General features: G+C 38.9%; 1 protein-coding gene across 1 annotated transcript in view; it reads left to right on the top strand.

Moving 5' to 3' along the window:
* The window catches only part of LOC106506120 (uncharacterized), a 396,310-nt gene extending 380,100 nt beyond the window's left edge, over positions 1-16,210 (top strand). The window contains exon 8 of the mRNA XM_084993374.1: positions 16,085-16,210. The gene's annotated coding sequence lies outside the window, so the exon portion shown is untranslated. The remainder of the gene's footprint in view (positions 1-16,084) is intronic.
* Positions 16,211-17,853: the final 1,643 nt, after the last annotated feature.

The following is a 17,853-nucleotide window of genomic DNA, read 5'->3' as shown; positions in this document are numbered from 1 at the left end:
GAGAACAAGGCAACAAGCTAATGTTTCAGATTAGATCATAGATTTATTTTTAGGACCTCAGAAGAAATTAACTTATTAGATTCAATGAATGAAATCCAAATTCCTTCTGTGCTCAGAGATGAATGACATTTATCAGTCCCCCTTGCAGTTAGGTTTAGCTGTGTTCGTTAAGTTACGAGCAATAAAATGTGTGTGGAAGTCATATATGAGCCTGCAGTTCTACCCCTGAATACTCTCCTATGCATCCTCCCATCCTCCATACCTTCCCCTGGCTGTGGTTGGTTGGAGAAAATTTGAAATGCTGAGTCTCAAGATACGAGAAGCCTGGAACCCTGAGTTACTCCTGAAGGAGAGTCATTCAGATTTAAAGGGGTTGGCGGGGGGGAAGCACAAACAGACACATGCCTGTATGTTGAATAAGAAATTAGCATCCACGATATGAAGAAATAAACAGAAACTAGTCCACCCTGACAGATATAGGATCATAGAACCATTGGTAGTGAGGCTTAACAGGTGAACATGGGTCGGTTATGACCTTTCAGTTTTTGCCATTTCCCCATTGATTCGGGGGAGGGGATTTTTGTTTTTTCTTTGTCAGTGGGTTTAAAAGCCCCTCCTTATTCCTAGGAAACAATTCATAACCTCAGACCAGGTGGTTTAGATTGATTGACCCCCACCCATGCTTCTTATTCAGAGGTGGTATATGACTCATGCCTGAAGAGACAGCCTATTCAATCTCTCCTTCTTCTGGTTACATGGAATCATAACCGACAACAAATGAATCTTGAGACTTGCTAGAGTCAACAGGAAAATCTCTTTCAAATGGCTCTGTAGTTACAAGAATGTCAGTCTGGGTCTTCAGGGAGTCTCCATGAGGGAAAAGCCTTCCTGAGAACGAAGCTAACAGAGCAGAAAGCACACCTTGAGAGGTCAAGAGAGCTTCCTGATAACATTGTTTGAACACACATAGCCAACTATTCCTGAAGTGAGGTAGCTTTGAATTTTTTCTTTATGTAAGGCAATAAATTCACTTTTCCTTTAAGAAAGTCCAGGTGAAGTTTCTGAGAATCAGAATAAAATCACTGATTTGAAGCCTTTTACCTGACTTCCTATCCAGGTTGGGTAAACCAGTCCCAGAGGAAGTTAAAGTGGGAGGAGAGAATGTGTGGAGCAGGATGTCTTCCTATCCGGTCACCATTCAAGGGCACATATAATTCTGAGCTTATTACATAAAGAACACTCAATCAGTGTCTCTGATGGATCAGGTACACATCCCACCCTTGTAAATAGTATCTGACTATAATTATTTGATTTCTTATACAATCTTAATCATAAAACTTCCATATGACTAGTATGACAATATGATTTATCATCAAAACTGAGATGCTTTTGAGAGTGAAAGAAAGAGCTATTAATAATTATACTGAATAACATGACTAAACTAGGATTTCCCTGGGCAAAGCTGGGCATATGTTTTCCCTACATGTAAATAAATATTTTTGATATAAACTTATGCAGAAATCTTGTTCAAATCCCAGGAATAGTACCAATTCTGATTTTGTCTCTTTAGACTATAAACAACAATAAAGAGAATTATGAGGATGAAAGTAAAAACATAAGTATTATCCAGGAATTTTTGCTCCTCCTAAGATAAAATATTTTGTGTGTGTATATATATATATATATATATATATACACACACACATATATACATATATATATACACACATACACACAACACTATATATAACATATACATGTATGTGTGTAAGTGTGTATATATAGTGTTGTGTATCTTATATATAGAATGTATATATAAAAATTCACTGTTTTATATTTATATATAAATATATATTTATATAAGACCATAAGAAACTGTGGTCATTGTGATCTTCTTTTGGAAAATAATTCCTGCTCAGTGAATAAATTCTTAACAGGTTTATCTAAAGCTCTTCTTTTCTCTGTATCTTACTGTCTTTCCTTTTTTTCATTCATGTATTGATTAAGGATATATTATCACATCTTTTTGTTTCATTCAGTGTGCTGAGACATAGGCTAGTAATAAGCAATTAAAGAAAAAGGAGGAAAAAACAGACAAACAAGGAGGGGCTCATATAAGGGAAACAAAATGATGTGTCACATTTGAAAAAGACAGATGTTACATGAGTGCAAAGAGGACTTAAAAAAAAAAAAAAAAGGAGTCTAGACATTGAAAGCCCAAAGATTTGGACTTTTGCTTTCATATCTGTAGTCAAGTCAGCAGGAAGGCCTTTAAGTATGTGAGTGATGTGGTTCTGAAGACTGTGTGGTGGCTGGAAAACCATAAGGCTGCATTTCATGGTGAAAATAATAATGATTGTTAACATTTACCGGGCTTCTACTGTTCTCTGGGCACTGTTACAAGTGCTTTACAATATACAGTCCTGTATATTAGTTATTCTTACTCCATTTTATTTCAGAGGAGTACAAGATAATAAAATGTTAAGAAACTCTTCAAGCTCATAAAGATTGCAAGTAATGTTGCTGGGATTCAAATGCAGACTCTTTTTCTTAGACCCAACATGGCATCACTAAATTATAAGACCTTCTGAAATGAATAGGCCTCAGCAAAGGAGAATAACCTTAGGAAAGATGTGGAAAAACAAGATAGAGGATATAACCTTGGATTGGCAAGGTTTTGAATTTCTAACATGTGGAACTATGGTGGCAAGATCCAGGTCAATGAAAGAATTGGAGATAGTGTTAAATCTAGAACTTGGACCATTGAATGGGTTGTATCAGAAGACCCCAACCTCATGAAGTAAGGAGGAATAAGGACGTGGATAAGCTATCAAGCAGGCTGGCCTGCAATAGCTCTGTGGTTGCAAAAAGTAGACAGCGAGACTCAATGAATCTGAATAAGGTGGGATACTGGTCACTGCACTGCGGAGCGAACAGCCAGACCATGAGCGTGGTAGCACCAGTCCTCTACCCCAAGGCCCACACAGGGATGTGATGGTCCCAGAGTCTAGGTACACACTCAGTGGGCTGCACTAAAGCTGCAGAACCCACGGCCATGACCCAAAACATTTGGTAGCAAGCTGTAAACAGGATAGTCCCAAGTCTCCAGGTACTAAGTGGTATTAAGTGGCCAATTAACTGCCTACAGGACCAGCAACAGTAATGGCTCAGGGTCAGAGGACAATTAGGACTCGAGGTTTGGCATTCCAAGCAAGAACAGGCAAAGACATCAGGGCCATCACAGGCAGCCTCTCCTAACAGGTAGTGATGACCTTGGTCAAGATAATAACTATACATAGTGCACAGTTTAAAAAAAAATAAATAACCTCAGTATATACGAGAATGTGTTGAATTTGAGATGCCGTTAGAACATCCAGAGAGAGCTACCTTCCTATAACCAGTGAGAGGAGTTGAGGGTGAAGACAAACATACAAGAATTATCACTAAGTAATATAAGCTCCAGTGAAGGAAAAAAGTAAATGAATTTTTTTTTCTCTTTACTTAATTAAAACCATGGGGAACTGAATCCAAATTTATCTTCTTCCTTCATGCATTTCCTGTTTACCCTTCAAGGTCCAACTCAAACATGACCTCCAGCAGTTCTTAGGACAGTGTTGCCACTCACAATTTTAAGGGTCAGCAGGCTAACTGACATATTGAAAGCCTCAGTAAAACAAAATATGATTTTTTATGAAATGTGTTCCAAGATCATTCCATTCCCTCATCTCAGTTCCTTCAGAACTTGCTATCTTGACCACTTATTAGGTCCTATGTGTATAAAACCTTTTGCAACTCATTTTTTTATTTATGTTTTACTGGCTTGGAAGATATTTAAGGAAAAGGGCTACTAAGTAAACATCTTTGTATTCCCCACACTTCTAGCAAACTGCCTTATCCAAGATTAGCACTAAATAATAGGACCTTCTTTTTGACACAAACAGGCAGAAGCACAATAAATATTTTGTGTTTGTATCTATGTTCCCAAAAGAGGAAAATGTCAAAGAAATAGCTTTCATATTTGAACATTTAGTATATGTCCATCACAATATTCCTCTCATTATCTACATCTTCTCATTTAAAAATATTTAATCACAGCAAACCAGAAAGACTGGCATTATTATCCCCTTTAAACAGACGATGAAACTGGAACTCAGAATATGCCATTTGTCTAGAAATATAAAGACAGTGAATAGGAACTGCAGTTTATGCCCCATACACCAGATTCCAAACCCCATGTTAAACACAAGTGTTAACATGTTCATTTTTTTTTATGCTGCTTCTTTCTTTTATAAAGACATATTTCTTACCATCGTTATTTCTAGCATCTGGGTTTTTGGAACAAGCCTATCCTTTTGAAGGCCAGCAGCTTTCCAGATCACAGCCAGTGAGCAAGCCTGGGATGCAGCCAAAAATTAAGGAATTGGACACCACAGGTGTTACGGAAGTTCCAATTCTTGGTCAGCCTAACTCACCCTACCCAGTGAGGCACAGCTGCATCTGCTCTCAGAATAGGAAGGGACTGAGGCTGGTGAAGGCAAATTCACCGTGCTGCCTCCTCTTGACAGTAGCAATATCAGGGACCTTCCCAACTCATGCTCATATCAAGACAAGATTAGTGGTAGTGGTCAATGACCAACCAAGTCTTCATAAACCCCCATCACTGAATGGAAGTCTTTGTCTCAGACAATTGACCTTTTTATAGCCTGCTGAGACTGTGTGCCTAACCTTTTAGACTGGGCTGCCACATATTTATATAGGTTTCTTTGACAGCTCCAGAAGATCCCCAGCAGCATGAAGTCCTTTCAATAAAACTTACTCATCTCTAATCTTTATGTATGTTTATTTGAATTTTATAAATACTTTATTTCCTACCAGTAATCAATTATGGGAGTTCTCTGGTGGCTCAGCAGGTTAAGGATCTGGCATCATCACTGCTGTGGCGCTGGTTACAGCTGTGGCTTGGGTTCCATCCGTGACCAGGGAACTTTCCCATGCTGTGGGCATGGCCAAAGTAATAATGATAATTATTATTATTGTTATTATGGTAAATATTAGAATGATGTATAAACAACTAAGTTCTAAGCAAACTAATTCATCTTCACCAAAATCCTATGAGAAACCCTGTGCCCCCATTTTTCAGATTAGAAAAGGGAAACTCGGGGTCTTGAAGCAACATACCCAAACTCACTCTAACAGTGAGTGGCATCACTTAGGATGTGAACTCAGCTACTGTTAATCCGATTGCTTCTCTCCAGCAAAGCTCCCTGTCAAGTAACAGCCCTTTCCACTTGTTTAGTGCTTTCTCTCCATGTAAATGACTGACCTCATCCTCACTGCAGCCCTAACGAATAAAGAAGGCAGGCAGTTCGCTCTTCTTTTATAGATGAAGAAACTGAGGCACAAAGAGTTAAACTGGATGTTGAAATTTAACAAGTGAGTGCCTGAGTCAAAACTGAAAGCTACTCTCCAGAGAGGCCCATCGCTGCTCTTTCCAGTGCCTCACTATATGGCCATTTATTCAAGAAAGTTCCTTTTTATAACTGTATTTGACCTGTCACTGGGAAGAGAACATGTGAGTTTTGAAAGGAACACAGTTGACTGAAAAAGGAGAGTAAAGAATATTTAGGCAGCACAAAGGCAAAGCTGATGGAAGGAAGATAGCCACAGTGAAGTGTCCTGGGTAGCCTCAAGCCCACCTCTCAAGGAGCAGCAGGTGGATGGCAGGCCCCTGGCTGCAGGGTCTCTGCGGTGCAGCCAGGGAAGCCTATAGCAAAACTTCATAGCCAGACTTCAGCATCCAGCAGAGATGAACTAGATTCAAGGCCTGACTTTGCCCATTAAAGACTATGACCCTGGGCTTTGACAGCTACCTGCCTTAGCTCAGTACCACTTTCTTCATCTGAGAAATGAGGACACAATAATGCCCACTTCTTGGAGAATTTGGGGGGAGGAGGAGGCAAATACATATGTCCTTCACTTACACAGTATTTCCCACTAAAGAAGATGAAAAGGCAGTGAGGGTTCACATGCAAACAGAAGTGATGATGTGTGTGAGCTGGAATGGAAAGGAAGTATACAGGAGTTTGAAGTTGTTGACTTAAACAAATGCACAACCTGAGAGTTAAGAGTTAAGTTTTATTTGGGGCAAAATTAGAACTTAAGCCTGGGAGACAGCATCTCTGGTAGCCCTGAGAAACCACTCCAAGGCAGTGAGGGGGGAGCTAGGATATATAGGAGTTTTTTCAACAAAGGGCAGGTAGCAGGAACAAAAGAGGCCTGGGCTCACTGAAATCATTCCTTTGATATGCACCTTCTCTATCAGGGCCAGTATCCTGAGTTTTCACAGTCTCCAGGACTCACCTGCTCTCACCGTTGCAGGTGACTGCATTCACAGATGACAGTGACATTCTTTGTTTTATCTTCAACTACAAACCAGGTGGCAGTATTTCAGAGAGCCCTGAAATACCACCCACAGAGGAAAAGGGGAACTATCAGTATATGATAAAGGTGAGGTGGAGGTGCATGAGGCATACACACATTTTAAAAAAGTTTGTTGCTGATCTCCTGAAGGGTTACTGATAGTCACAAGAAGCAGACATCAACATGAAGGGTTTTTGTGTTTTTGTAGATATGAGGAGATGCAAGAATTAGGCTCAGAAAATCTCCTAAAATATCTGACTATCTGAAGACCTGTTCTTCCAATTTTCCCAGAGCACAGAGTGCCTCACTCCTGACTTTGACCATGAGCTCTGCTCAAAGGATGCTGAGGGTCAGCAGTTGCAGTGGCTTATAATTTAATCCATGTAGAGGCTGATGGCAAGTGCCAAACTTCAGTTCACAAAGTCTAGCTTTGTTTACTGCCTTGTTCCCAGAACTTATTGTGAGTTTAAAATATCAAATTTAAACAACTGCCTTTAATCTTGCATTGACACTGTCCATGACAGTGTAGAAGGCAATTTTATAGAAATTAATCCCTCGAATCTTTGACAGCTGTAAGCTATCAAAGTGAGGCAGCTACTAAAGAGTGAAAACAGTCCCTACACTACCTATGTTGTCTGCTCTGTGTGAGCCCCTCTAGACAGGGAGAGGTAATATACCCACGGAATGAATGAAAAGGGAGGCTTCAGAAGTTCTTTTTCAAACCAACATGCCCATATTGGTGGGGTTTCCACAGCAAAGCCATAGAATCTGAACTTGAGAAAAATGTTAGACGTCACCTATCCCTCTCCCATCCAAGTTGAGGCTCTCCTGTCATGACTTCTGTATTAAGGATCTCCCCACTATCTTAGGCAGGTCTTTCCTTTGATGGAAAAATTCTTTGCCTGTGCTCAACAGGTCTCCAGGCCCCAATTCCCACATTAACCTATAATGCTAACCTTATTCTCTATTCATTTAAGCAAGAGGAATCTGTCCCACCCAACAGGATTTATTTACTAACACTTAAAGACATCTGTATCTCCAAATGCCACATCCTGGTCAGTTCATTCCTAGGTTTGGAATGTCTTTCCCCTCCCTTTCATCCAGGCCAAATGTATTCACCTTGTGAGGTATAAATTACGTTTTTTCCCATATGTGATCCCTCCATAGCACATACTAATCTTTCTTTTGAATTTTAAGCAAGTGTTTTTTATGCAGTTTGTTTGGCAATTGATCATAGAGTTCTTTCGATTGATTAACATATACGCACGTCTTACTGTCCTATTCATACTGCCTCCTCCTTAAGAGAAAGAAAGGTCATTTTTATTTTTTGTCACCTACCTCATACAGATTGGCATGTAGCACATATTAAGTTTTTGATAAATCTTTGTTGAACAATACCTTTAAATTTAAAAGGAGAATAATCTTTCCTGGCATTGTGATTGATTTAGCACAGAATTAGTGTCTCATATAGTTACTAATGATAGGGCTCATTTATTGGTCATTCATTATTTGACAATCACTGTTCTACATGTTCTGCGGGGATTATCTGATCACATAATTGCAATAATTCAACCTTTGACAAAACAAAGGAAGAGAGAATTTGGCTAAAGTGCACATCTCGTAAGATGGTGAAATTGAGTGTTGATTCCAGATGGTCTAACTTCAGAACCCACATTTTTAACTATTTCTGTATATTGCTCTCCAGTTCTTAGTTGACCCTGGGATTCCATAAAATGCAGGAGGTTCTTGTAAATGAGTTTTTGTTGTTGGTCATATGGCAAGATGCCATAAAAACCTATTCTCACTTCAAATTCCTGAAAAATAATTGTATCTAAATAGAATATTTCTAATCCAGTTTAGCTTTTGTCATAGCTAGGGTAAAAGGAAAAGTGACATAAAACACATCTGCTTTTATACCTGCTTCCACCATTTTACTCCAAATACCCTTTCCATAATTATACATACATCTTCCTTATAAAACATGCAATACCCAAATATCCTGAGTGGAATTTCCTTTTTCATCATAGTTCCCTTCTAGCCATAATAGGCCAGCTGGCAAATATATCCAGAACATGGATAAAACAAATAATTTTTATATGTAATAGAAATGTCACTTGTCCTATTATCCCCTTAAGCAGCAGGAGAAAAAAGAAAATGCATGAAACACACAGAGAGATATCTAGAAATAGATATCTATTTCATATGATTCTGCTTTTAAAATGCATAGTGCTTTTCTTTCTTCATACAAATGTTTCAGTTTCTAAGAAGTTTTTGTGTCCTGTGCCCAAGATTTTTTTTTTTTAACCACTTGCAAGTTTTCGATGTAGTGTTGGCTTATTTGGAATTCAGAGGCCTATTTTTAAAAATTAAGAAAGGGAAAGGAAGAAAGGCACGTTCTTCTGTTTTCCTCTGAAAGGTTAGGTTAAAGGCCGTGCCTGGCATTAATCATTGTAGCTTTGCAGGATCCCAGAGGAGTAGCCCTGTAATCCAGCTTCTCAATGGATGCAGCCCTGGAAAAGAGAGGTTCACAGACTTACCAAAGGCCCCCAAGCAAGACCAAGCTAGAAGGAGCTGTCCCATGTCCTTTGTGTCAGTCTGCTGTGACAGCTCAGAGCTTGGAACCGAGAACTGAGGAAATCTTTATGATTCTAAGAATAACAGAGGGAGGGAAAAGGAAGGAGAGCTGGACTTGTGTGCTACCACTGTAGCGTACGTCACTGCCTTAGCTGCTTTGTCCCCTGCTCTCTGAAACAGTTTCCTGTGTCCTTCTTTTGGTCCTCATTTTACCTGAGGCTTGTTTCAGAAAGGTCTCCTATTACCATCCCCATTTCCTGCAAGATTCTTCTCACCCTCCATATCTCAGCTCAGTCCCCGCTTTATCCATTCCTTCCTTCAGCCTATTTTCTGCCACCTCATCTACGTCAGTGGCTGTCCTAAACGCTGTGAGGTTCTGTCTCCAGAGCAGAGAACAGAACCAAGTGTCATCTCATGGAGCTTACATTATATTATTCTAGGAGAAAGAAGTCAATAATCAAATATACAAATGCATATGTACTCATTCCAGGCTTCAGAAGCACTGTGAAGAAAAAGCAAGCTCAATAAGGCAACAGAGAAGGGCAAGGAACGAGGGGTGCTATTTTACTTAGGTTGCTCAGGAAAAGATTCTTTAATAAGGTGACATTAGGGCTAAAACCTGCAGAAGGTATGACATGATCCAGACCAATATTTGAGAGAAAAGTGGCAGAGGGAAAAGCAATTTCACGAACATGGGGGTGTGTATGGTGGGATTGAGACTGCAAGAAGGAAAACTGAGCTGGAACGGAGGGTGTGCTGAAGAGATGTAAGAAATTAGAGCAGTAGTTGCAGCCAGATTATAAAGAGACCTGTAGGCCATGATAAGGACTTTGGATTTTATTCTGAGAAGGGATACCATTAATAGTTTATGAGGGGAAGTTCCCATCATGGTCAGTGGTTAATGAACCATACTAGTATCCAAGAGGATGCAGGTTTGATCCCCAGCCTCGCTCAGTGGGTTAAGGATCCGGTGTTGCCGTGAGCTGTGATGTAGGTCACAGACATAGCTTGTATCCTGCATTGCTGTGGCTGTGGCATAGGCCGGCAACTACAGCTCTGATTCATCCCTTCCCCTGGGAACCTCCACATGCCATGAGTAAGGCTCTAAAAAGACGACAAAAAAAAAAAAAAAAAAAAAAAACAGATTATGAGGAAAGATGTAATATACAGGACTCAATGATTGAGTGGGTTATTACTGAGTAAATAGGGTGACCATGGAATGGGTAGGCAGAAGGAAATCAGTGTGACAGCAGTGCAGTACTGTAGGCAAGAGAGAGTAATTTAAGAGTGGTAGAGGTTATGATGAAGTCTTTGCATTATGTGATATATATTTTGAGATTGGTTTCTGTGATAATCTTGATTTACACGTGGTGTGAGAAAAGGGGGGCAATTAAGAGTGACTTTAACGTTTTGAGTCTGAGAAAATTAAAAATGGAAAACTGTAATTGCCATTTACTAAAAGAAAGGATATCAGCACAATGATTTGGGATAAAAAATCAAAATTTTACTTTTGACAATTAAGTTTGAGATGTGTATAAAATATCAACCTGAGAGTTCCCATTTGTGATTCAGCAGGTTAAGAACCTGGCTAGTATCCATGAGGATGCATGTTCAATCCCCGGCCTCACTCAGAGGGTTGGGGATCTGGCATTGCCACAAGCAGTGGTGTAGGCTGTAGGTGCGGCTCAGATCCCATATTGCTGTGGCTGTGGTGTAGGCTGGTAGCTGTGGTTCCAGTTCGACCCCTAGCCTGGTAACTTCCATATGCTGCAGGTGTGGCCCTAAAAAGTTAAAAAAAAAAAAAAAAAAAACCTGAGAACATCTCCTTGATTTCTCCTACTGTTATATATTTTTATGTAAAATCAAGTTTGGGGTAAATGGTACCTCCTCATCACTTTCAAACCTTATGGTCTGTTCCAGAGGTTTCTAACACGGCTGCTCATAAGACACACAAGATGGTTTTATATTTCTTTGTCAACATTTGGGTCACTGCTTGTGTAACCACTTTTGACACAGTTTGTTTCAGCAGCCCAACGACCAAAAGTACCATGGACTCAAAGGACTTCGCATATAATTTTACTCAAGGCCAAGATTTACTGCAGTCACATAGTAAGAATACACAACCAGATCAAAAAATATATATCAAGCAGTGTCTAGTGCCTAAATCCATGTATAGACCTCTTTTGCTCTCCCTAAAGTGCACCCAGAGCAGGGTGCACCAATTCTCCTGCCCAGGTAAGCCCATTTGAAACTCAGAGCCCAGAAATTTTATTCAGGACTGGTTATCTAGGCACAGTAGCCAGCCATAACTGTCAGACTCCTAGAAGAAAACTGAGAGATCATAATTGGGGCACCAGGCAGGCTCATATACATATATGTATTTTTTTTTTTCTTCACCATACCCATGGCATGTGAAATTTCCCAGGCCAGGGATTGAACTCAGACCACATTTGCGACCTGTGCCACAACTGGGGCCACACTGGATCCTTAACTCACTTGCCCTTAAGGGAACTTCCCAAATTATTCTTATCATTTGGAGAATTTTACAAAATCCAAGTACCCAGTTAAAGGCTAGTCATGCAAGCAGATTCTTCTAAAGATTAGGCTTGCTGTGTTAACGTTTTCCTGCCTCATTACGGATTTCAGAACAAGAACACTAGCATAGATTCAGATATCATAACGTGCGGAATGGGATTTGGCACTCTGCAGTTTAAAAAAAAAAAAAAAAAAAGATTTATAACCAAGTCTGATGATTGCCCAGATTTGGGAACCATTCATTTAAGTTACTTGCATTTCATCACAGCCCAGCCTCTTGAAGCAACCTTTCCAGTGAATAATTAACAAGGCATGGAAAAGACTGAGAATTCCTGTGTCAATAACTAGCTGAGGCTCTAGGCAAATCACCTCACCTCTTTGTTCCTTCATCTGTAAAAGAATGGAGGGTGGATTAATTGAGCTCTAAAGTCCCTTCTCTTTTAATATTCTTTGATGGAGGTCAGAGAAAGCAGTATGAAATGAAAAGAGATGATAGGCATTTGGGTCAATACCCTTCATGGCTCTCTCCCCATCCCTCCTTGAGATCCAGAGAGCCAAGCCCATGCTCTCTTTTCCCTTTATCTCTGTTTGTACTTGAGGGATGCCTGAGCTGAGGCATGCCTCAAGATCAAGAGAAGCAAAGACTGCCTTGAACAGATTTCCTCTCTGCATTAATGTCACAAGTGACAAGACAATTTTACAGGGGAAAGAGGAAATGTACTTGTTTTGTGGGAATGAAAGTGAGAGATTAAAACTTGAGGAGCCACAAGAGCCTTTTGGTGAATTTTAAAGGCAATTCTACCCTAGGAAAACTCGACTATAAATCTTAGATTTCCGGGGGGAGCTCTTTAGCCTATTTTCTGTCTGTAATCTTTTATGGCATTTATGAGAAAACTGTGGCTGCATGTTACTCATAGTATCCAAAACGAAAAAAGAAACTAAAGTTGGTAGTTATGTCATGGATTTAAGAGGCTTCCCTGACAGTTAGGAGTAAACTGGGTCTAAATCCCCCAGCCACGAGGTGTACATCAGGAGTAATAAAAATGATATAACATATACTACATGTATTAAATTCCTACTAATAGAGTAGATAGCTAATAATAATACAATGTAAAGGCAAGTTCTCTCCAAACTCTAAACTTTAAGAAAAACGCTTCCCCTTCATTTATCCTCCCTCTCTTTTGCATCTCAAATTCTTCTTTTCTCCTAAATCTTATCAATACATAAGCATATGTTAGTATCTCCCAATCTAAAAAAAAAAAAAAAACTCCCTCTTGGATTAATTGTCGTTGCTAATACTAATTAATTTCTGTGTTATTCTTAATAAAATTTTCAAAACAGTCTTTTAAACATGATACCATCTCAAATTTCTCAGCTCTTATTCACCATTAGACCTCCTATAAAATGGGAATTCTCTCTATTTCCACAAAAACTGCTTGCTCTCATCAAGTATATCAACAACTTCCATATTAGTTGATCTAATACAAACTATAGTTTTCATCTTCATCTTTTGACCATATTCAACACACATAGAAACCATTATTACATCTAGTTTCTGTGATTCACCCAACTTTTTTTTTTTAAGGCCACACCTGCAGCATATGAAAGTATTCAGGCTAGGGGGTGAATCAGAGCTGCAGCTGCAGGCCTGTGCTACAGCCATAGCAACACATGATCTAACCCCCTCAAACCATGACTTAATGCCACAGCTTACAGCAACACTGGATCTTTAACCCACTGAGCTAGGCCAGGGATCACACCTACATCCTCATGAATGCTCTGTCAGGCTTTTACCACACTGAGCCACAATGGGAACTCCCTTTTTTTTCAATAACTCATGGACAATTCCCTTTTAGTTATGTGCACACACATATGTGTGTGTGTGTGCATGTGTACACACGTGTCCATAGATGTGTACATAGAGTAAGGACAATATATATTAGAGTAAATACTTAGTATTTCTACTCAATGAATTTTTGCTTATGCACACATTTGTGCAATGGCCACCCAAAGATATAGACTATTTTCAGAAGGCTCTCTAGTGCCACTTCCTAGTCAATACACTTCCACTCAAAAAAGCAAATACTGTTCTGAATTCTGTAAACCTATATTGCAGGGCTCCCAATAGCAGCAAGAGACGGCAAGGCTCACTGGCAACTAGTTTGCATACCTCTGTGTTAGACACATTTTTCTCCTATTCCATGGACCAAACCTGGTAACATGGGCAAACCTAGATTAACTGTGGAGTAAGACACTCTAGGTCTTATTGATAGGCACTGCAAAGTCATATTGCAAAGGGAAGTTTCCACTTTTGCTGAATATCAGAGAGAAAAAGAGAGAGAGAGAGATGCCTGTATATTGTCACCCCCGTTACCACCACTCCTAGTGTGAGCAGCACTACACAATGACAGGGACCAAACCTACTGTATTTTCCAGTTGGTCTTTAATGCCTAACCCACTGCTTGTAACATAGATCTTAATAAATAAGTTGTTGAAGGAATAGATGGCTAATGGTTGATATGTATTAGGTACAATTTTCATAACTCATTTGAGCCATAGAAAATGGTGCTTGGAGAGGGCTTTATAGATTTGCGGAAGAAGGAATTCAGGGTAGAGTACAGGTTACAAATGTGAGTGGAGAGTACGAACAGATAAAGCTAAGGTGACAATCTTTTCCCAAATCTCTATGTTCCAAACCAAGAAAAGATTTATGACTGATGTTAGATAGTTAAAGCATATTGCTTCGGTTTTGTTTACTTACTTTTTCTTGTTCTTTTTTTTTTTTTTTTTTTTTTTTGCTGGAGAAATTGTTTATTGGCCCTTCTACTTGTAATTACATTCAATAAAAATGGCAATGATAATAACAGCTAATATCCGTTGAGTGCTTTTGATATGGTAGGCACTGGGCTATGTATCTTTGATTATTACATTTAATTCATAAAACCTTTCTGTGTAGTAATATTGTCAGTGTTCCCATTTCATAGGCTAGGATGGTGTGAGTCACAGAAATTAACTTTCTTAAGGCTTCAAAGAAACTATGTGGTGGAACTGAAGTCCAAAGACAAGACTATCTGATTCTAAGCTCATTATCTTAAGCACTGTGTGATCCTGACTATTATGATTACATTTATTTGGAACTTCCAGAGTTAAAAGTTCAGTGGAATTTATCTGCCAAAAAAAAAAAATGATTCTTGGAATTGTACACAACCTTAAATGTCATCTAGTTCAAAATCCAAAGTTTGAAACTTCTCTCCAGGGTACTTGACAAGCACTGGTCTGGTTATTTTTGTTATCTCTTCAGTGATAAGGGAGCTAATGACTTTACTAGAAAGCCCAGGACATTCCTTAGGTAAAAAAAAAAGTATTTTATAGTCATAGTGAGATTGAAACCCAACAGATCCTCTTGAGATTTTAGGTGTGCTAATCTTATAATCACCATCTCAGTGCCAGTGACTTGGTAACAGACAATCAAAAACAAGAATCTAACGGAGATTAAGTCAAGATGCACTCATTCTATTGCTGGTAGAACTGGATTGGAAAATCACTTATGGCTTTTCATCTCAGAACTTAATTTAAACGTGCCTGCCAGCTCATAAGTGAGTGAAGAGACTGGGAAGGGGAGGTTTACTGTATTGTAGGGAGGAGGACAGAAGAACAAAAAGATCTGGTCATAAGGACATGCTCTGGGACATGTATTCAACACCCACGAGAAAGAAACACTCAAGTAGATGGACCCTTACTCCCCCGATTCCAGTTCAGTACACATCCCTCCTGTTTGAAACAACCTGAATGATGTTAGATTATCCCCAATATTTCTTCTAAGGTTAATAAATTCATTTTTTCAGAAAGATCAGAAAGTGAAAGGATTGACACATGAAATTACATGCATACATATAAATTACATATATATATGGATATATACATAAAGGATATATATGTATAAAAGGATGCATATATAAAGGATATATATATGGAGAGATAACTATATGGATCTGTATATATCCTATATATATATATAAAGGATCTATATGTACATAAAGGATCTATATATATATATATAGGAGGAGATGAGGGGTGTTATTTCTTCAGATAAATGTTGTTCAAGATGTGTTTCACAGAATGTTTTCTCTGGAATTGGTCCCTGAAGAAAAGATTCTGTTCTCCTCCTGCCCCCTCATCTGTTGGGCCTAGAAATCTGGGAAATGCTATTATCCTCCTGTTTAGAAATCCATAAAGCCCATGAGTTTATTAAAGGATATGGCAAGTATAAGAATTGAAACGAAGCACGCTAGATAAACATAACCATCCATCACCCATTTCCCCATATAAAACTCTTTAGGAGGCTATGGAACTAGTATCTGAGAAAACGCAAGCTACCACTTAGTGTTGTTTAAGTTGTACACAGCTCAAGTTAGGAGGATGACTCTCAACTTTCTGTTCTCTTAGATTTTTTGCAGCTATTATTACAATTTCCCGGCAGATGGCAATAAAGTTTCTTAAGGAAGGGATGTCCTTTTTATTTTTTTTCTAATTCACCTAAATTCACCCTTTGCAGATGCTACAAAAATATCACCAGTCCTCTCAAAGCCATGCTCTTCACTGGCACTGGAAGAAATTCTGTAAACCAAGACATGGCTCTTTTAAGGTAATAAGCTAAGTTGTATTCCTTCCGGGTTTTTTAAAGACATAAAATTGGTGTTCCAGGAAACATTAGATTCAGTTGCCCTCACATATCCCAATACCTTCAACTGGAGGCACATTTTCTTTTCCTCTTCTTCTTTAGAATCTTAATAAAATCAGTCAACAAACAAATGAGTTTCATATCTGACCTGAGACAATGAGCCATGCCAACACTGGAGTTCTTTTCTCAAGGCAGTGGGATTTGTGGACTTCATTAATTTTAGGAGTCCAGTTACCTGTGGATTTATGGAAGCCACCTGCTGTAGAGATTGTACAATGAGCTGGTAGACAGGGTGTCTTGACTCTAATTCTGACTTTATGACACATACGACTTTGGCATATCAATGGCCTACTATTTACCTTACTTTTCTCCATGTGGAAAATTGAGATAACCATATCCATCGTTCCTATCTTTCTAATTGTGAAATTGCATGAGCTAAATCAACAAAAACAATTGTGGAAGGATGTCATAGACCGTAATGTACTATATAAAATATGAAGGTTTTTATAATACCATTTAAATTACATCTTTCAGACAAAGGTCACACATTCTAGTCTTTAAAGGACCAGTTATGAGTTGTACTAACTGTACGTCATTGATTCTCAAATTCCAACCCACCTTTCTTTACACTATTTTGTAACATTAGTTTCTGAATACCACATTTTGGCTTAACAACGCCCTGTAAATTGTGCCTACAGAGGCACTTGAGAGAGACCAGGAGGTTGGAGGCGGAAAGAATTTACTCTTTTTCAGTTTGCTTCTTTTTCCTCTTTTATTTCAATTCCTGTTTTCATTCTGTTCCTACTTCTGCATTTCTGTTTTTATCACTGTCAGCATAATATCTCCACTTCAGTAACCACAGTACATTCCAGAACTAGCAGTTAATTCCAGTTTGCAGATTGTCAGACTTTGCAGATTGTCTCATCATACCTTTTTAAAAACACCCACGCAAACCATTGCCCCATTCTGCTCAAGTCCAGGTTGCAGCCTCAGAGGGTTCCTTCTCAAAGGCTGATTTCATCTCTGCAGAGGCCCTCCCACAGACCTTCAAATTTAACAACTGCAATTTCTGCCCTGTTTTTCTTCTAGCCCCTTCCAGAGGTGGCAACCGCTTCCTGTAGTTATATAATTTCTAATTCCTCACTGGCTCCTGATTAATATAGAAATATAAACTGGTGAAGTAGGCTTGGTATAATTGTTATTCTTATATATTTACACTTAATTTGCATAGTAAACATGCAGTTGTCTTTATTTCCATAGATTTCTGTGATCTTCCTCTTTTTATTGCCCACTTTTCTGTCTTGTTTTGTTGTTGTTGTTTTTTTTAATTGAAGCATGTAACTCTCTTGTACTAGCTCAATTTACCAACACCTGGTAAGCATGTGTCTACTGAATAATTCACTTTTCACATTTGTGGAAAAATTAAGCCAGCTGCAACACAAAAACACAACTCTCACTGGAACTCAGTGTTGAGGGAAAAATAGAAATGCAGAAAGTAACAAACTGGAGGATACACACTAAAGGTGATGAATGACTTAATTCTTGCTGATTGTTGCCAGGGAGGCATGTAAGGTCAATGTCCCTATGCCCTCAAATTTTTCATGAGAAGACACAAGTCCAGAGTTTTGTGTCCTAAATTGAAA

Source organism: Sus scrofa, chromosome 14 (assembly GCF_054392235.1).
Source record: "Sus scrofa isolate SSC_HxYL_T2T_F1_AM1 chromosome 14, Sscrofa_HxYL_maternal_Yorkshire_Landrace_v2.0, whole genome shotgun sequence".
Lineage (NCBI taxonomy): Eukaryota > Metazoa > Chordata > Mammalia > Artiodactyla > Suidae > Sus > Sus scrofa.
Note: the sequence above shows the minus strand (reverse complement) of the source record. Positions and strands in the feature narration are given on the sequence as shown.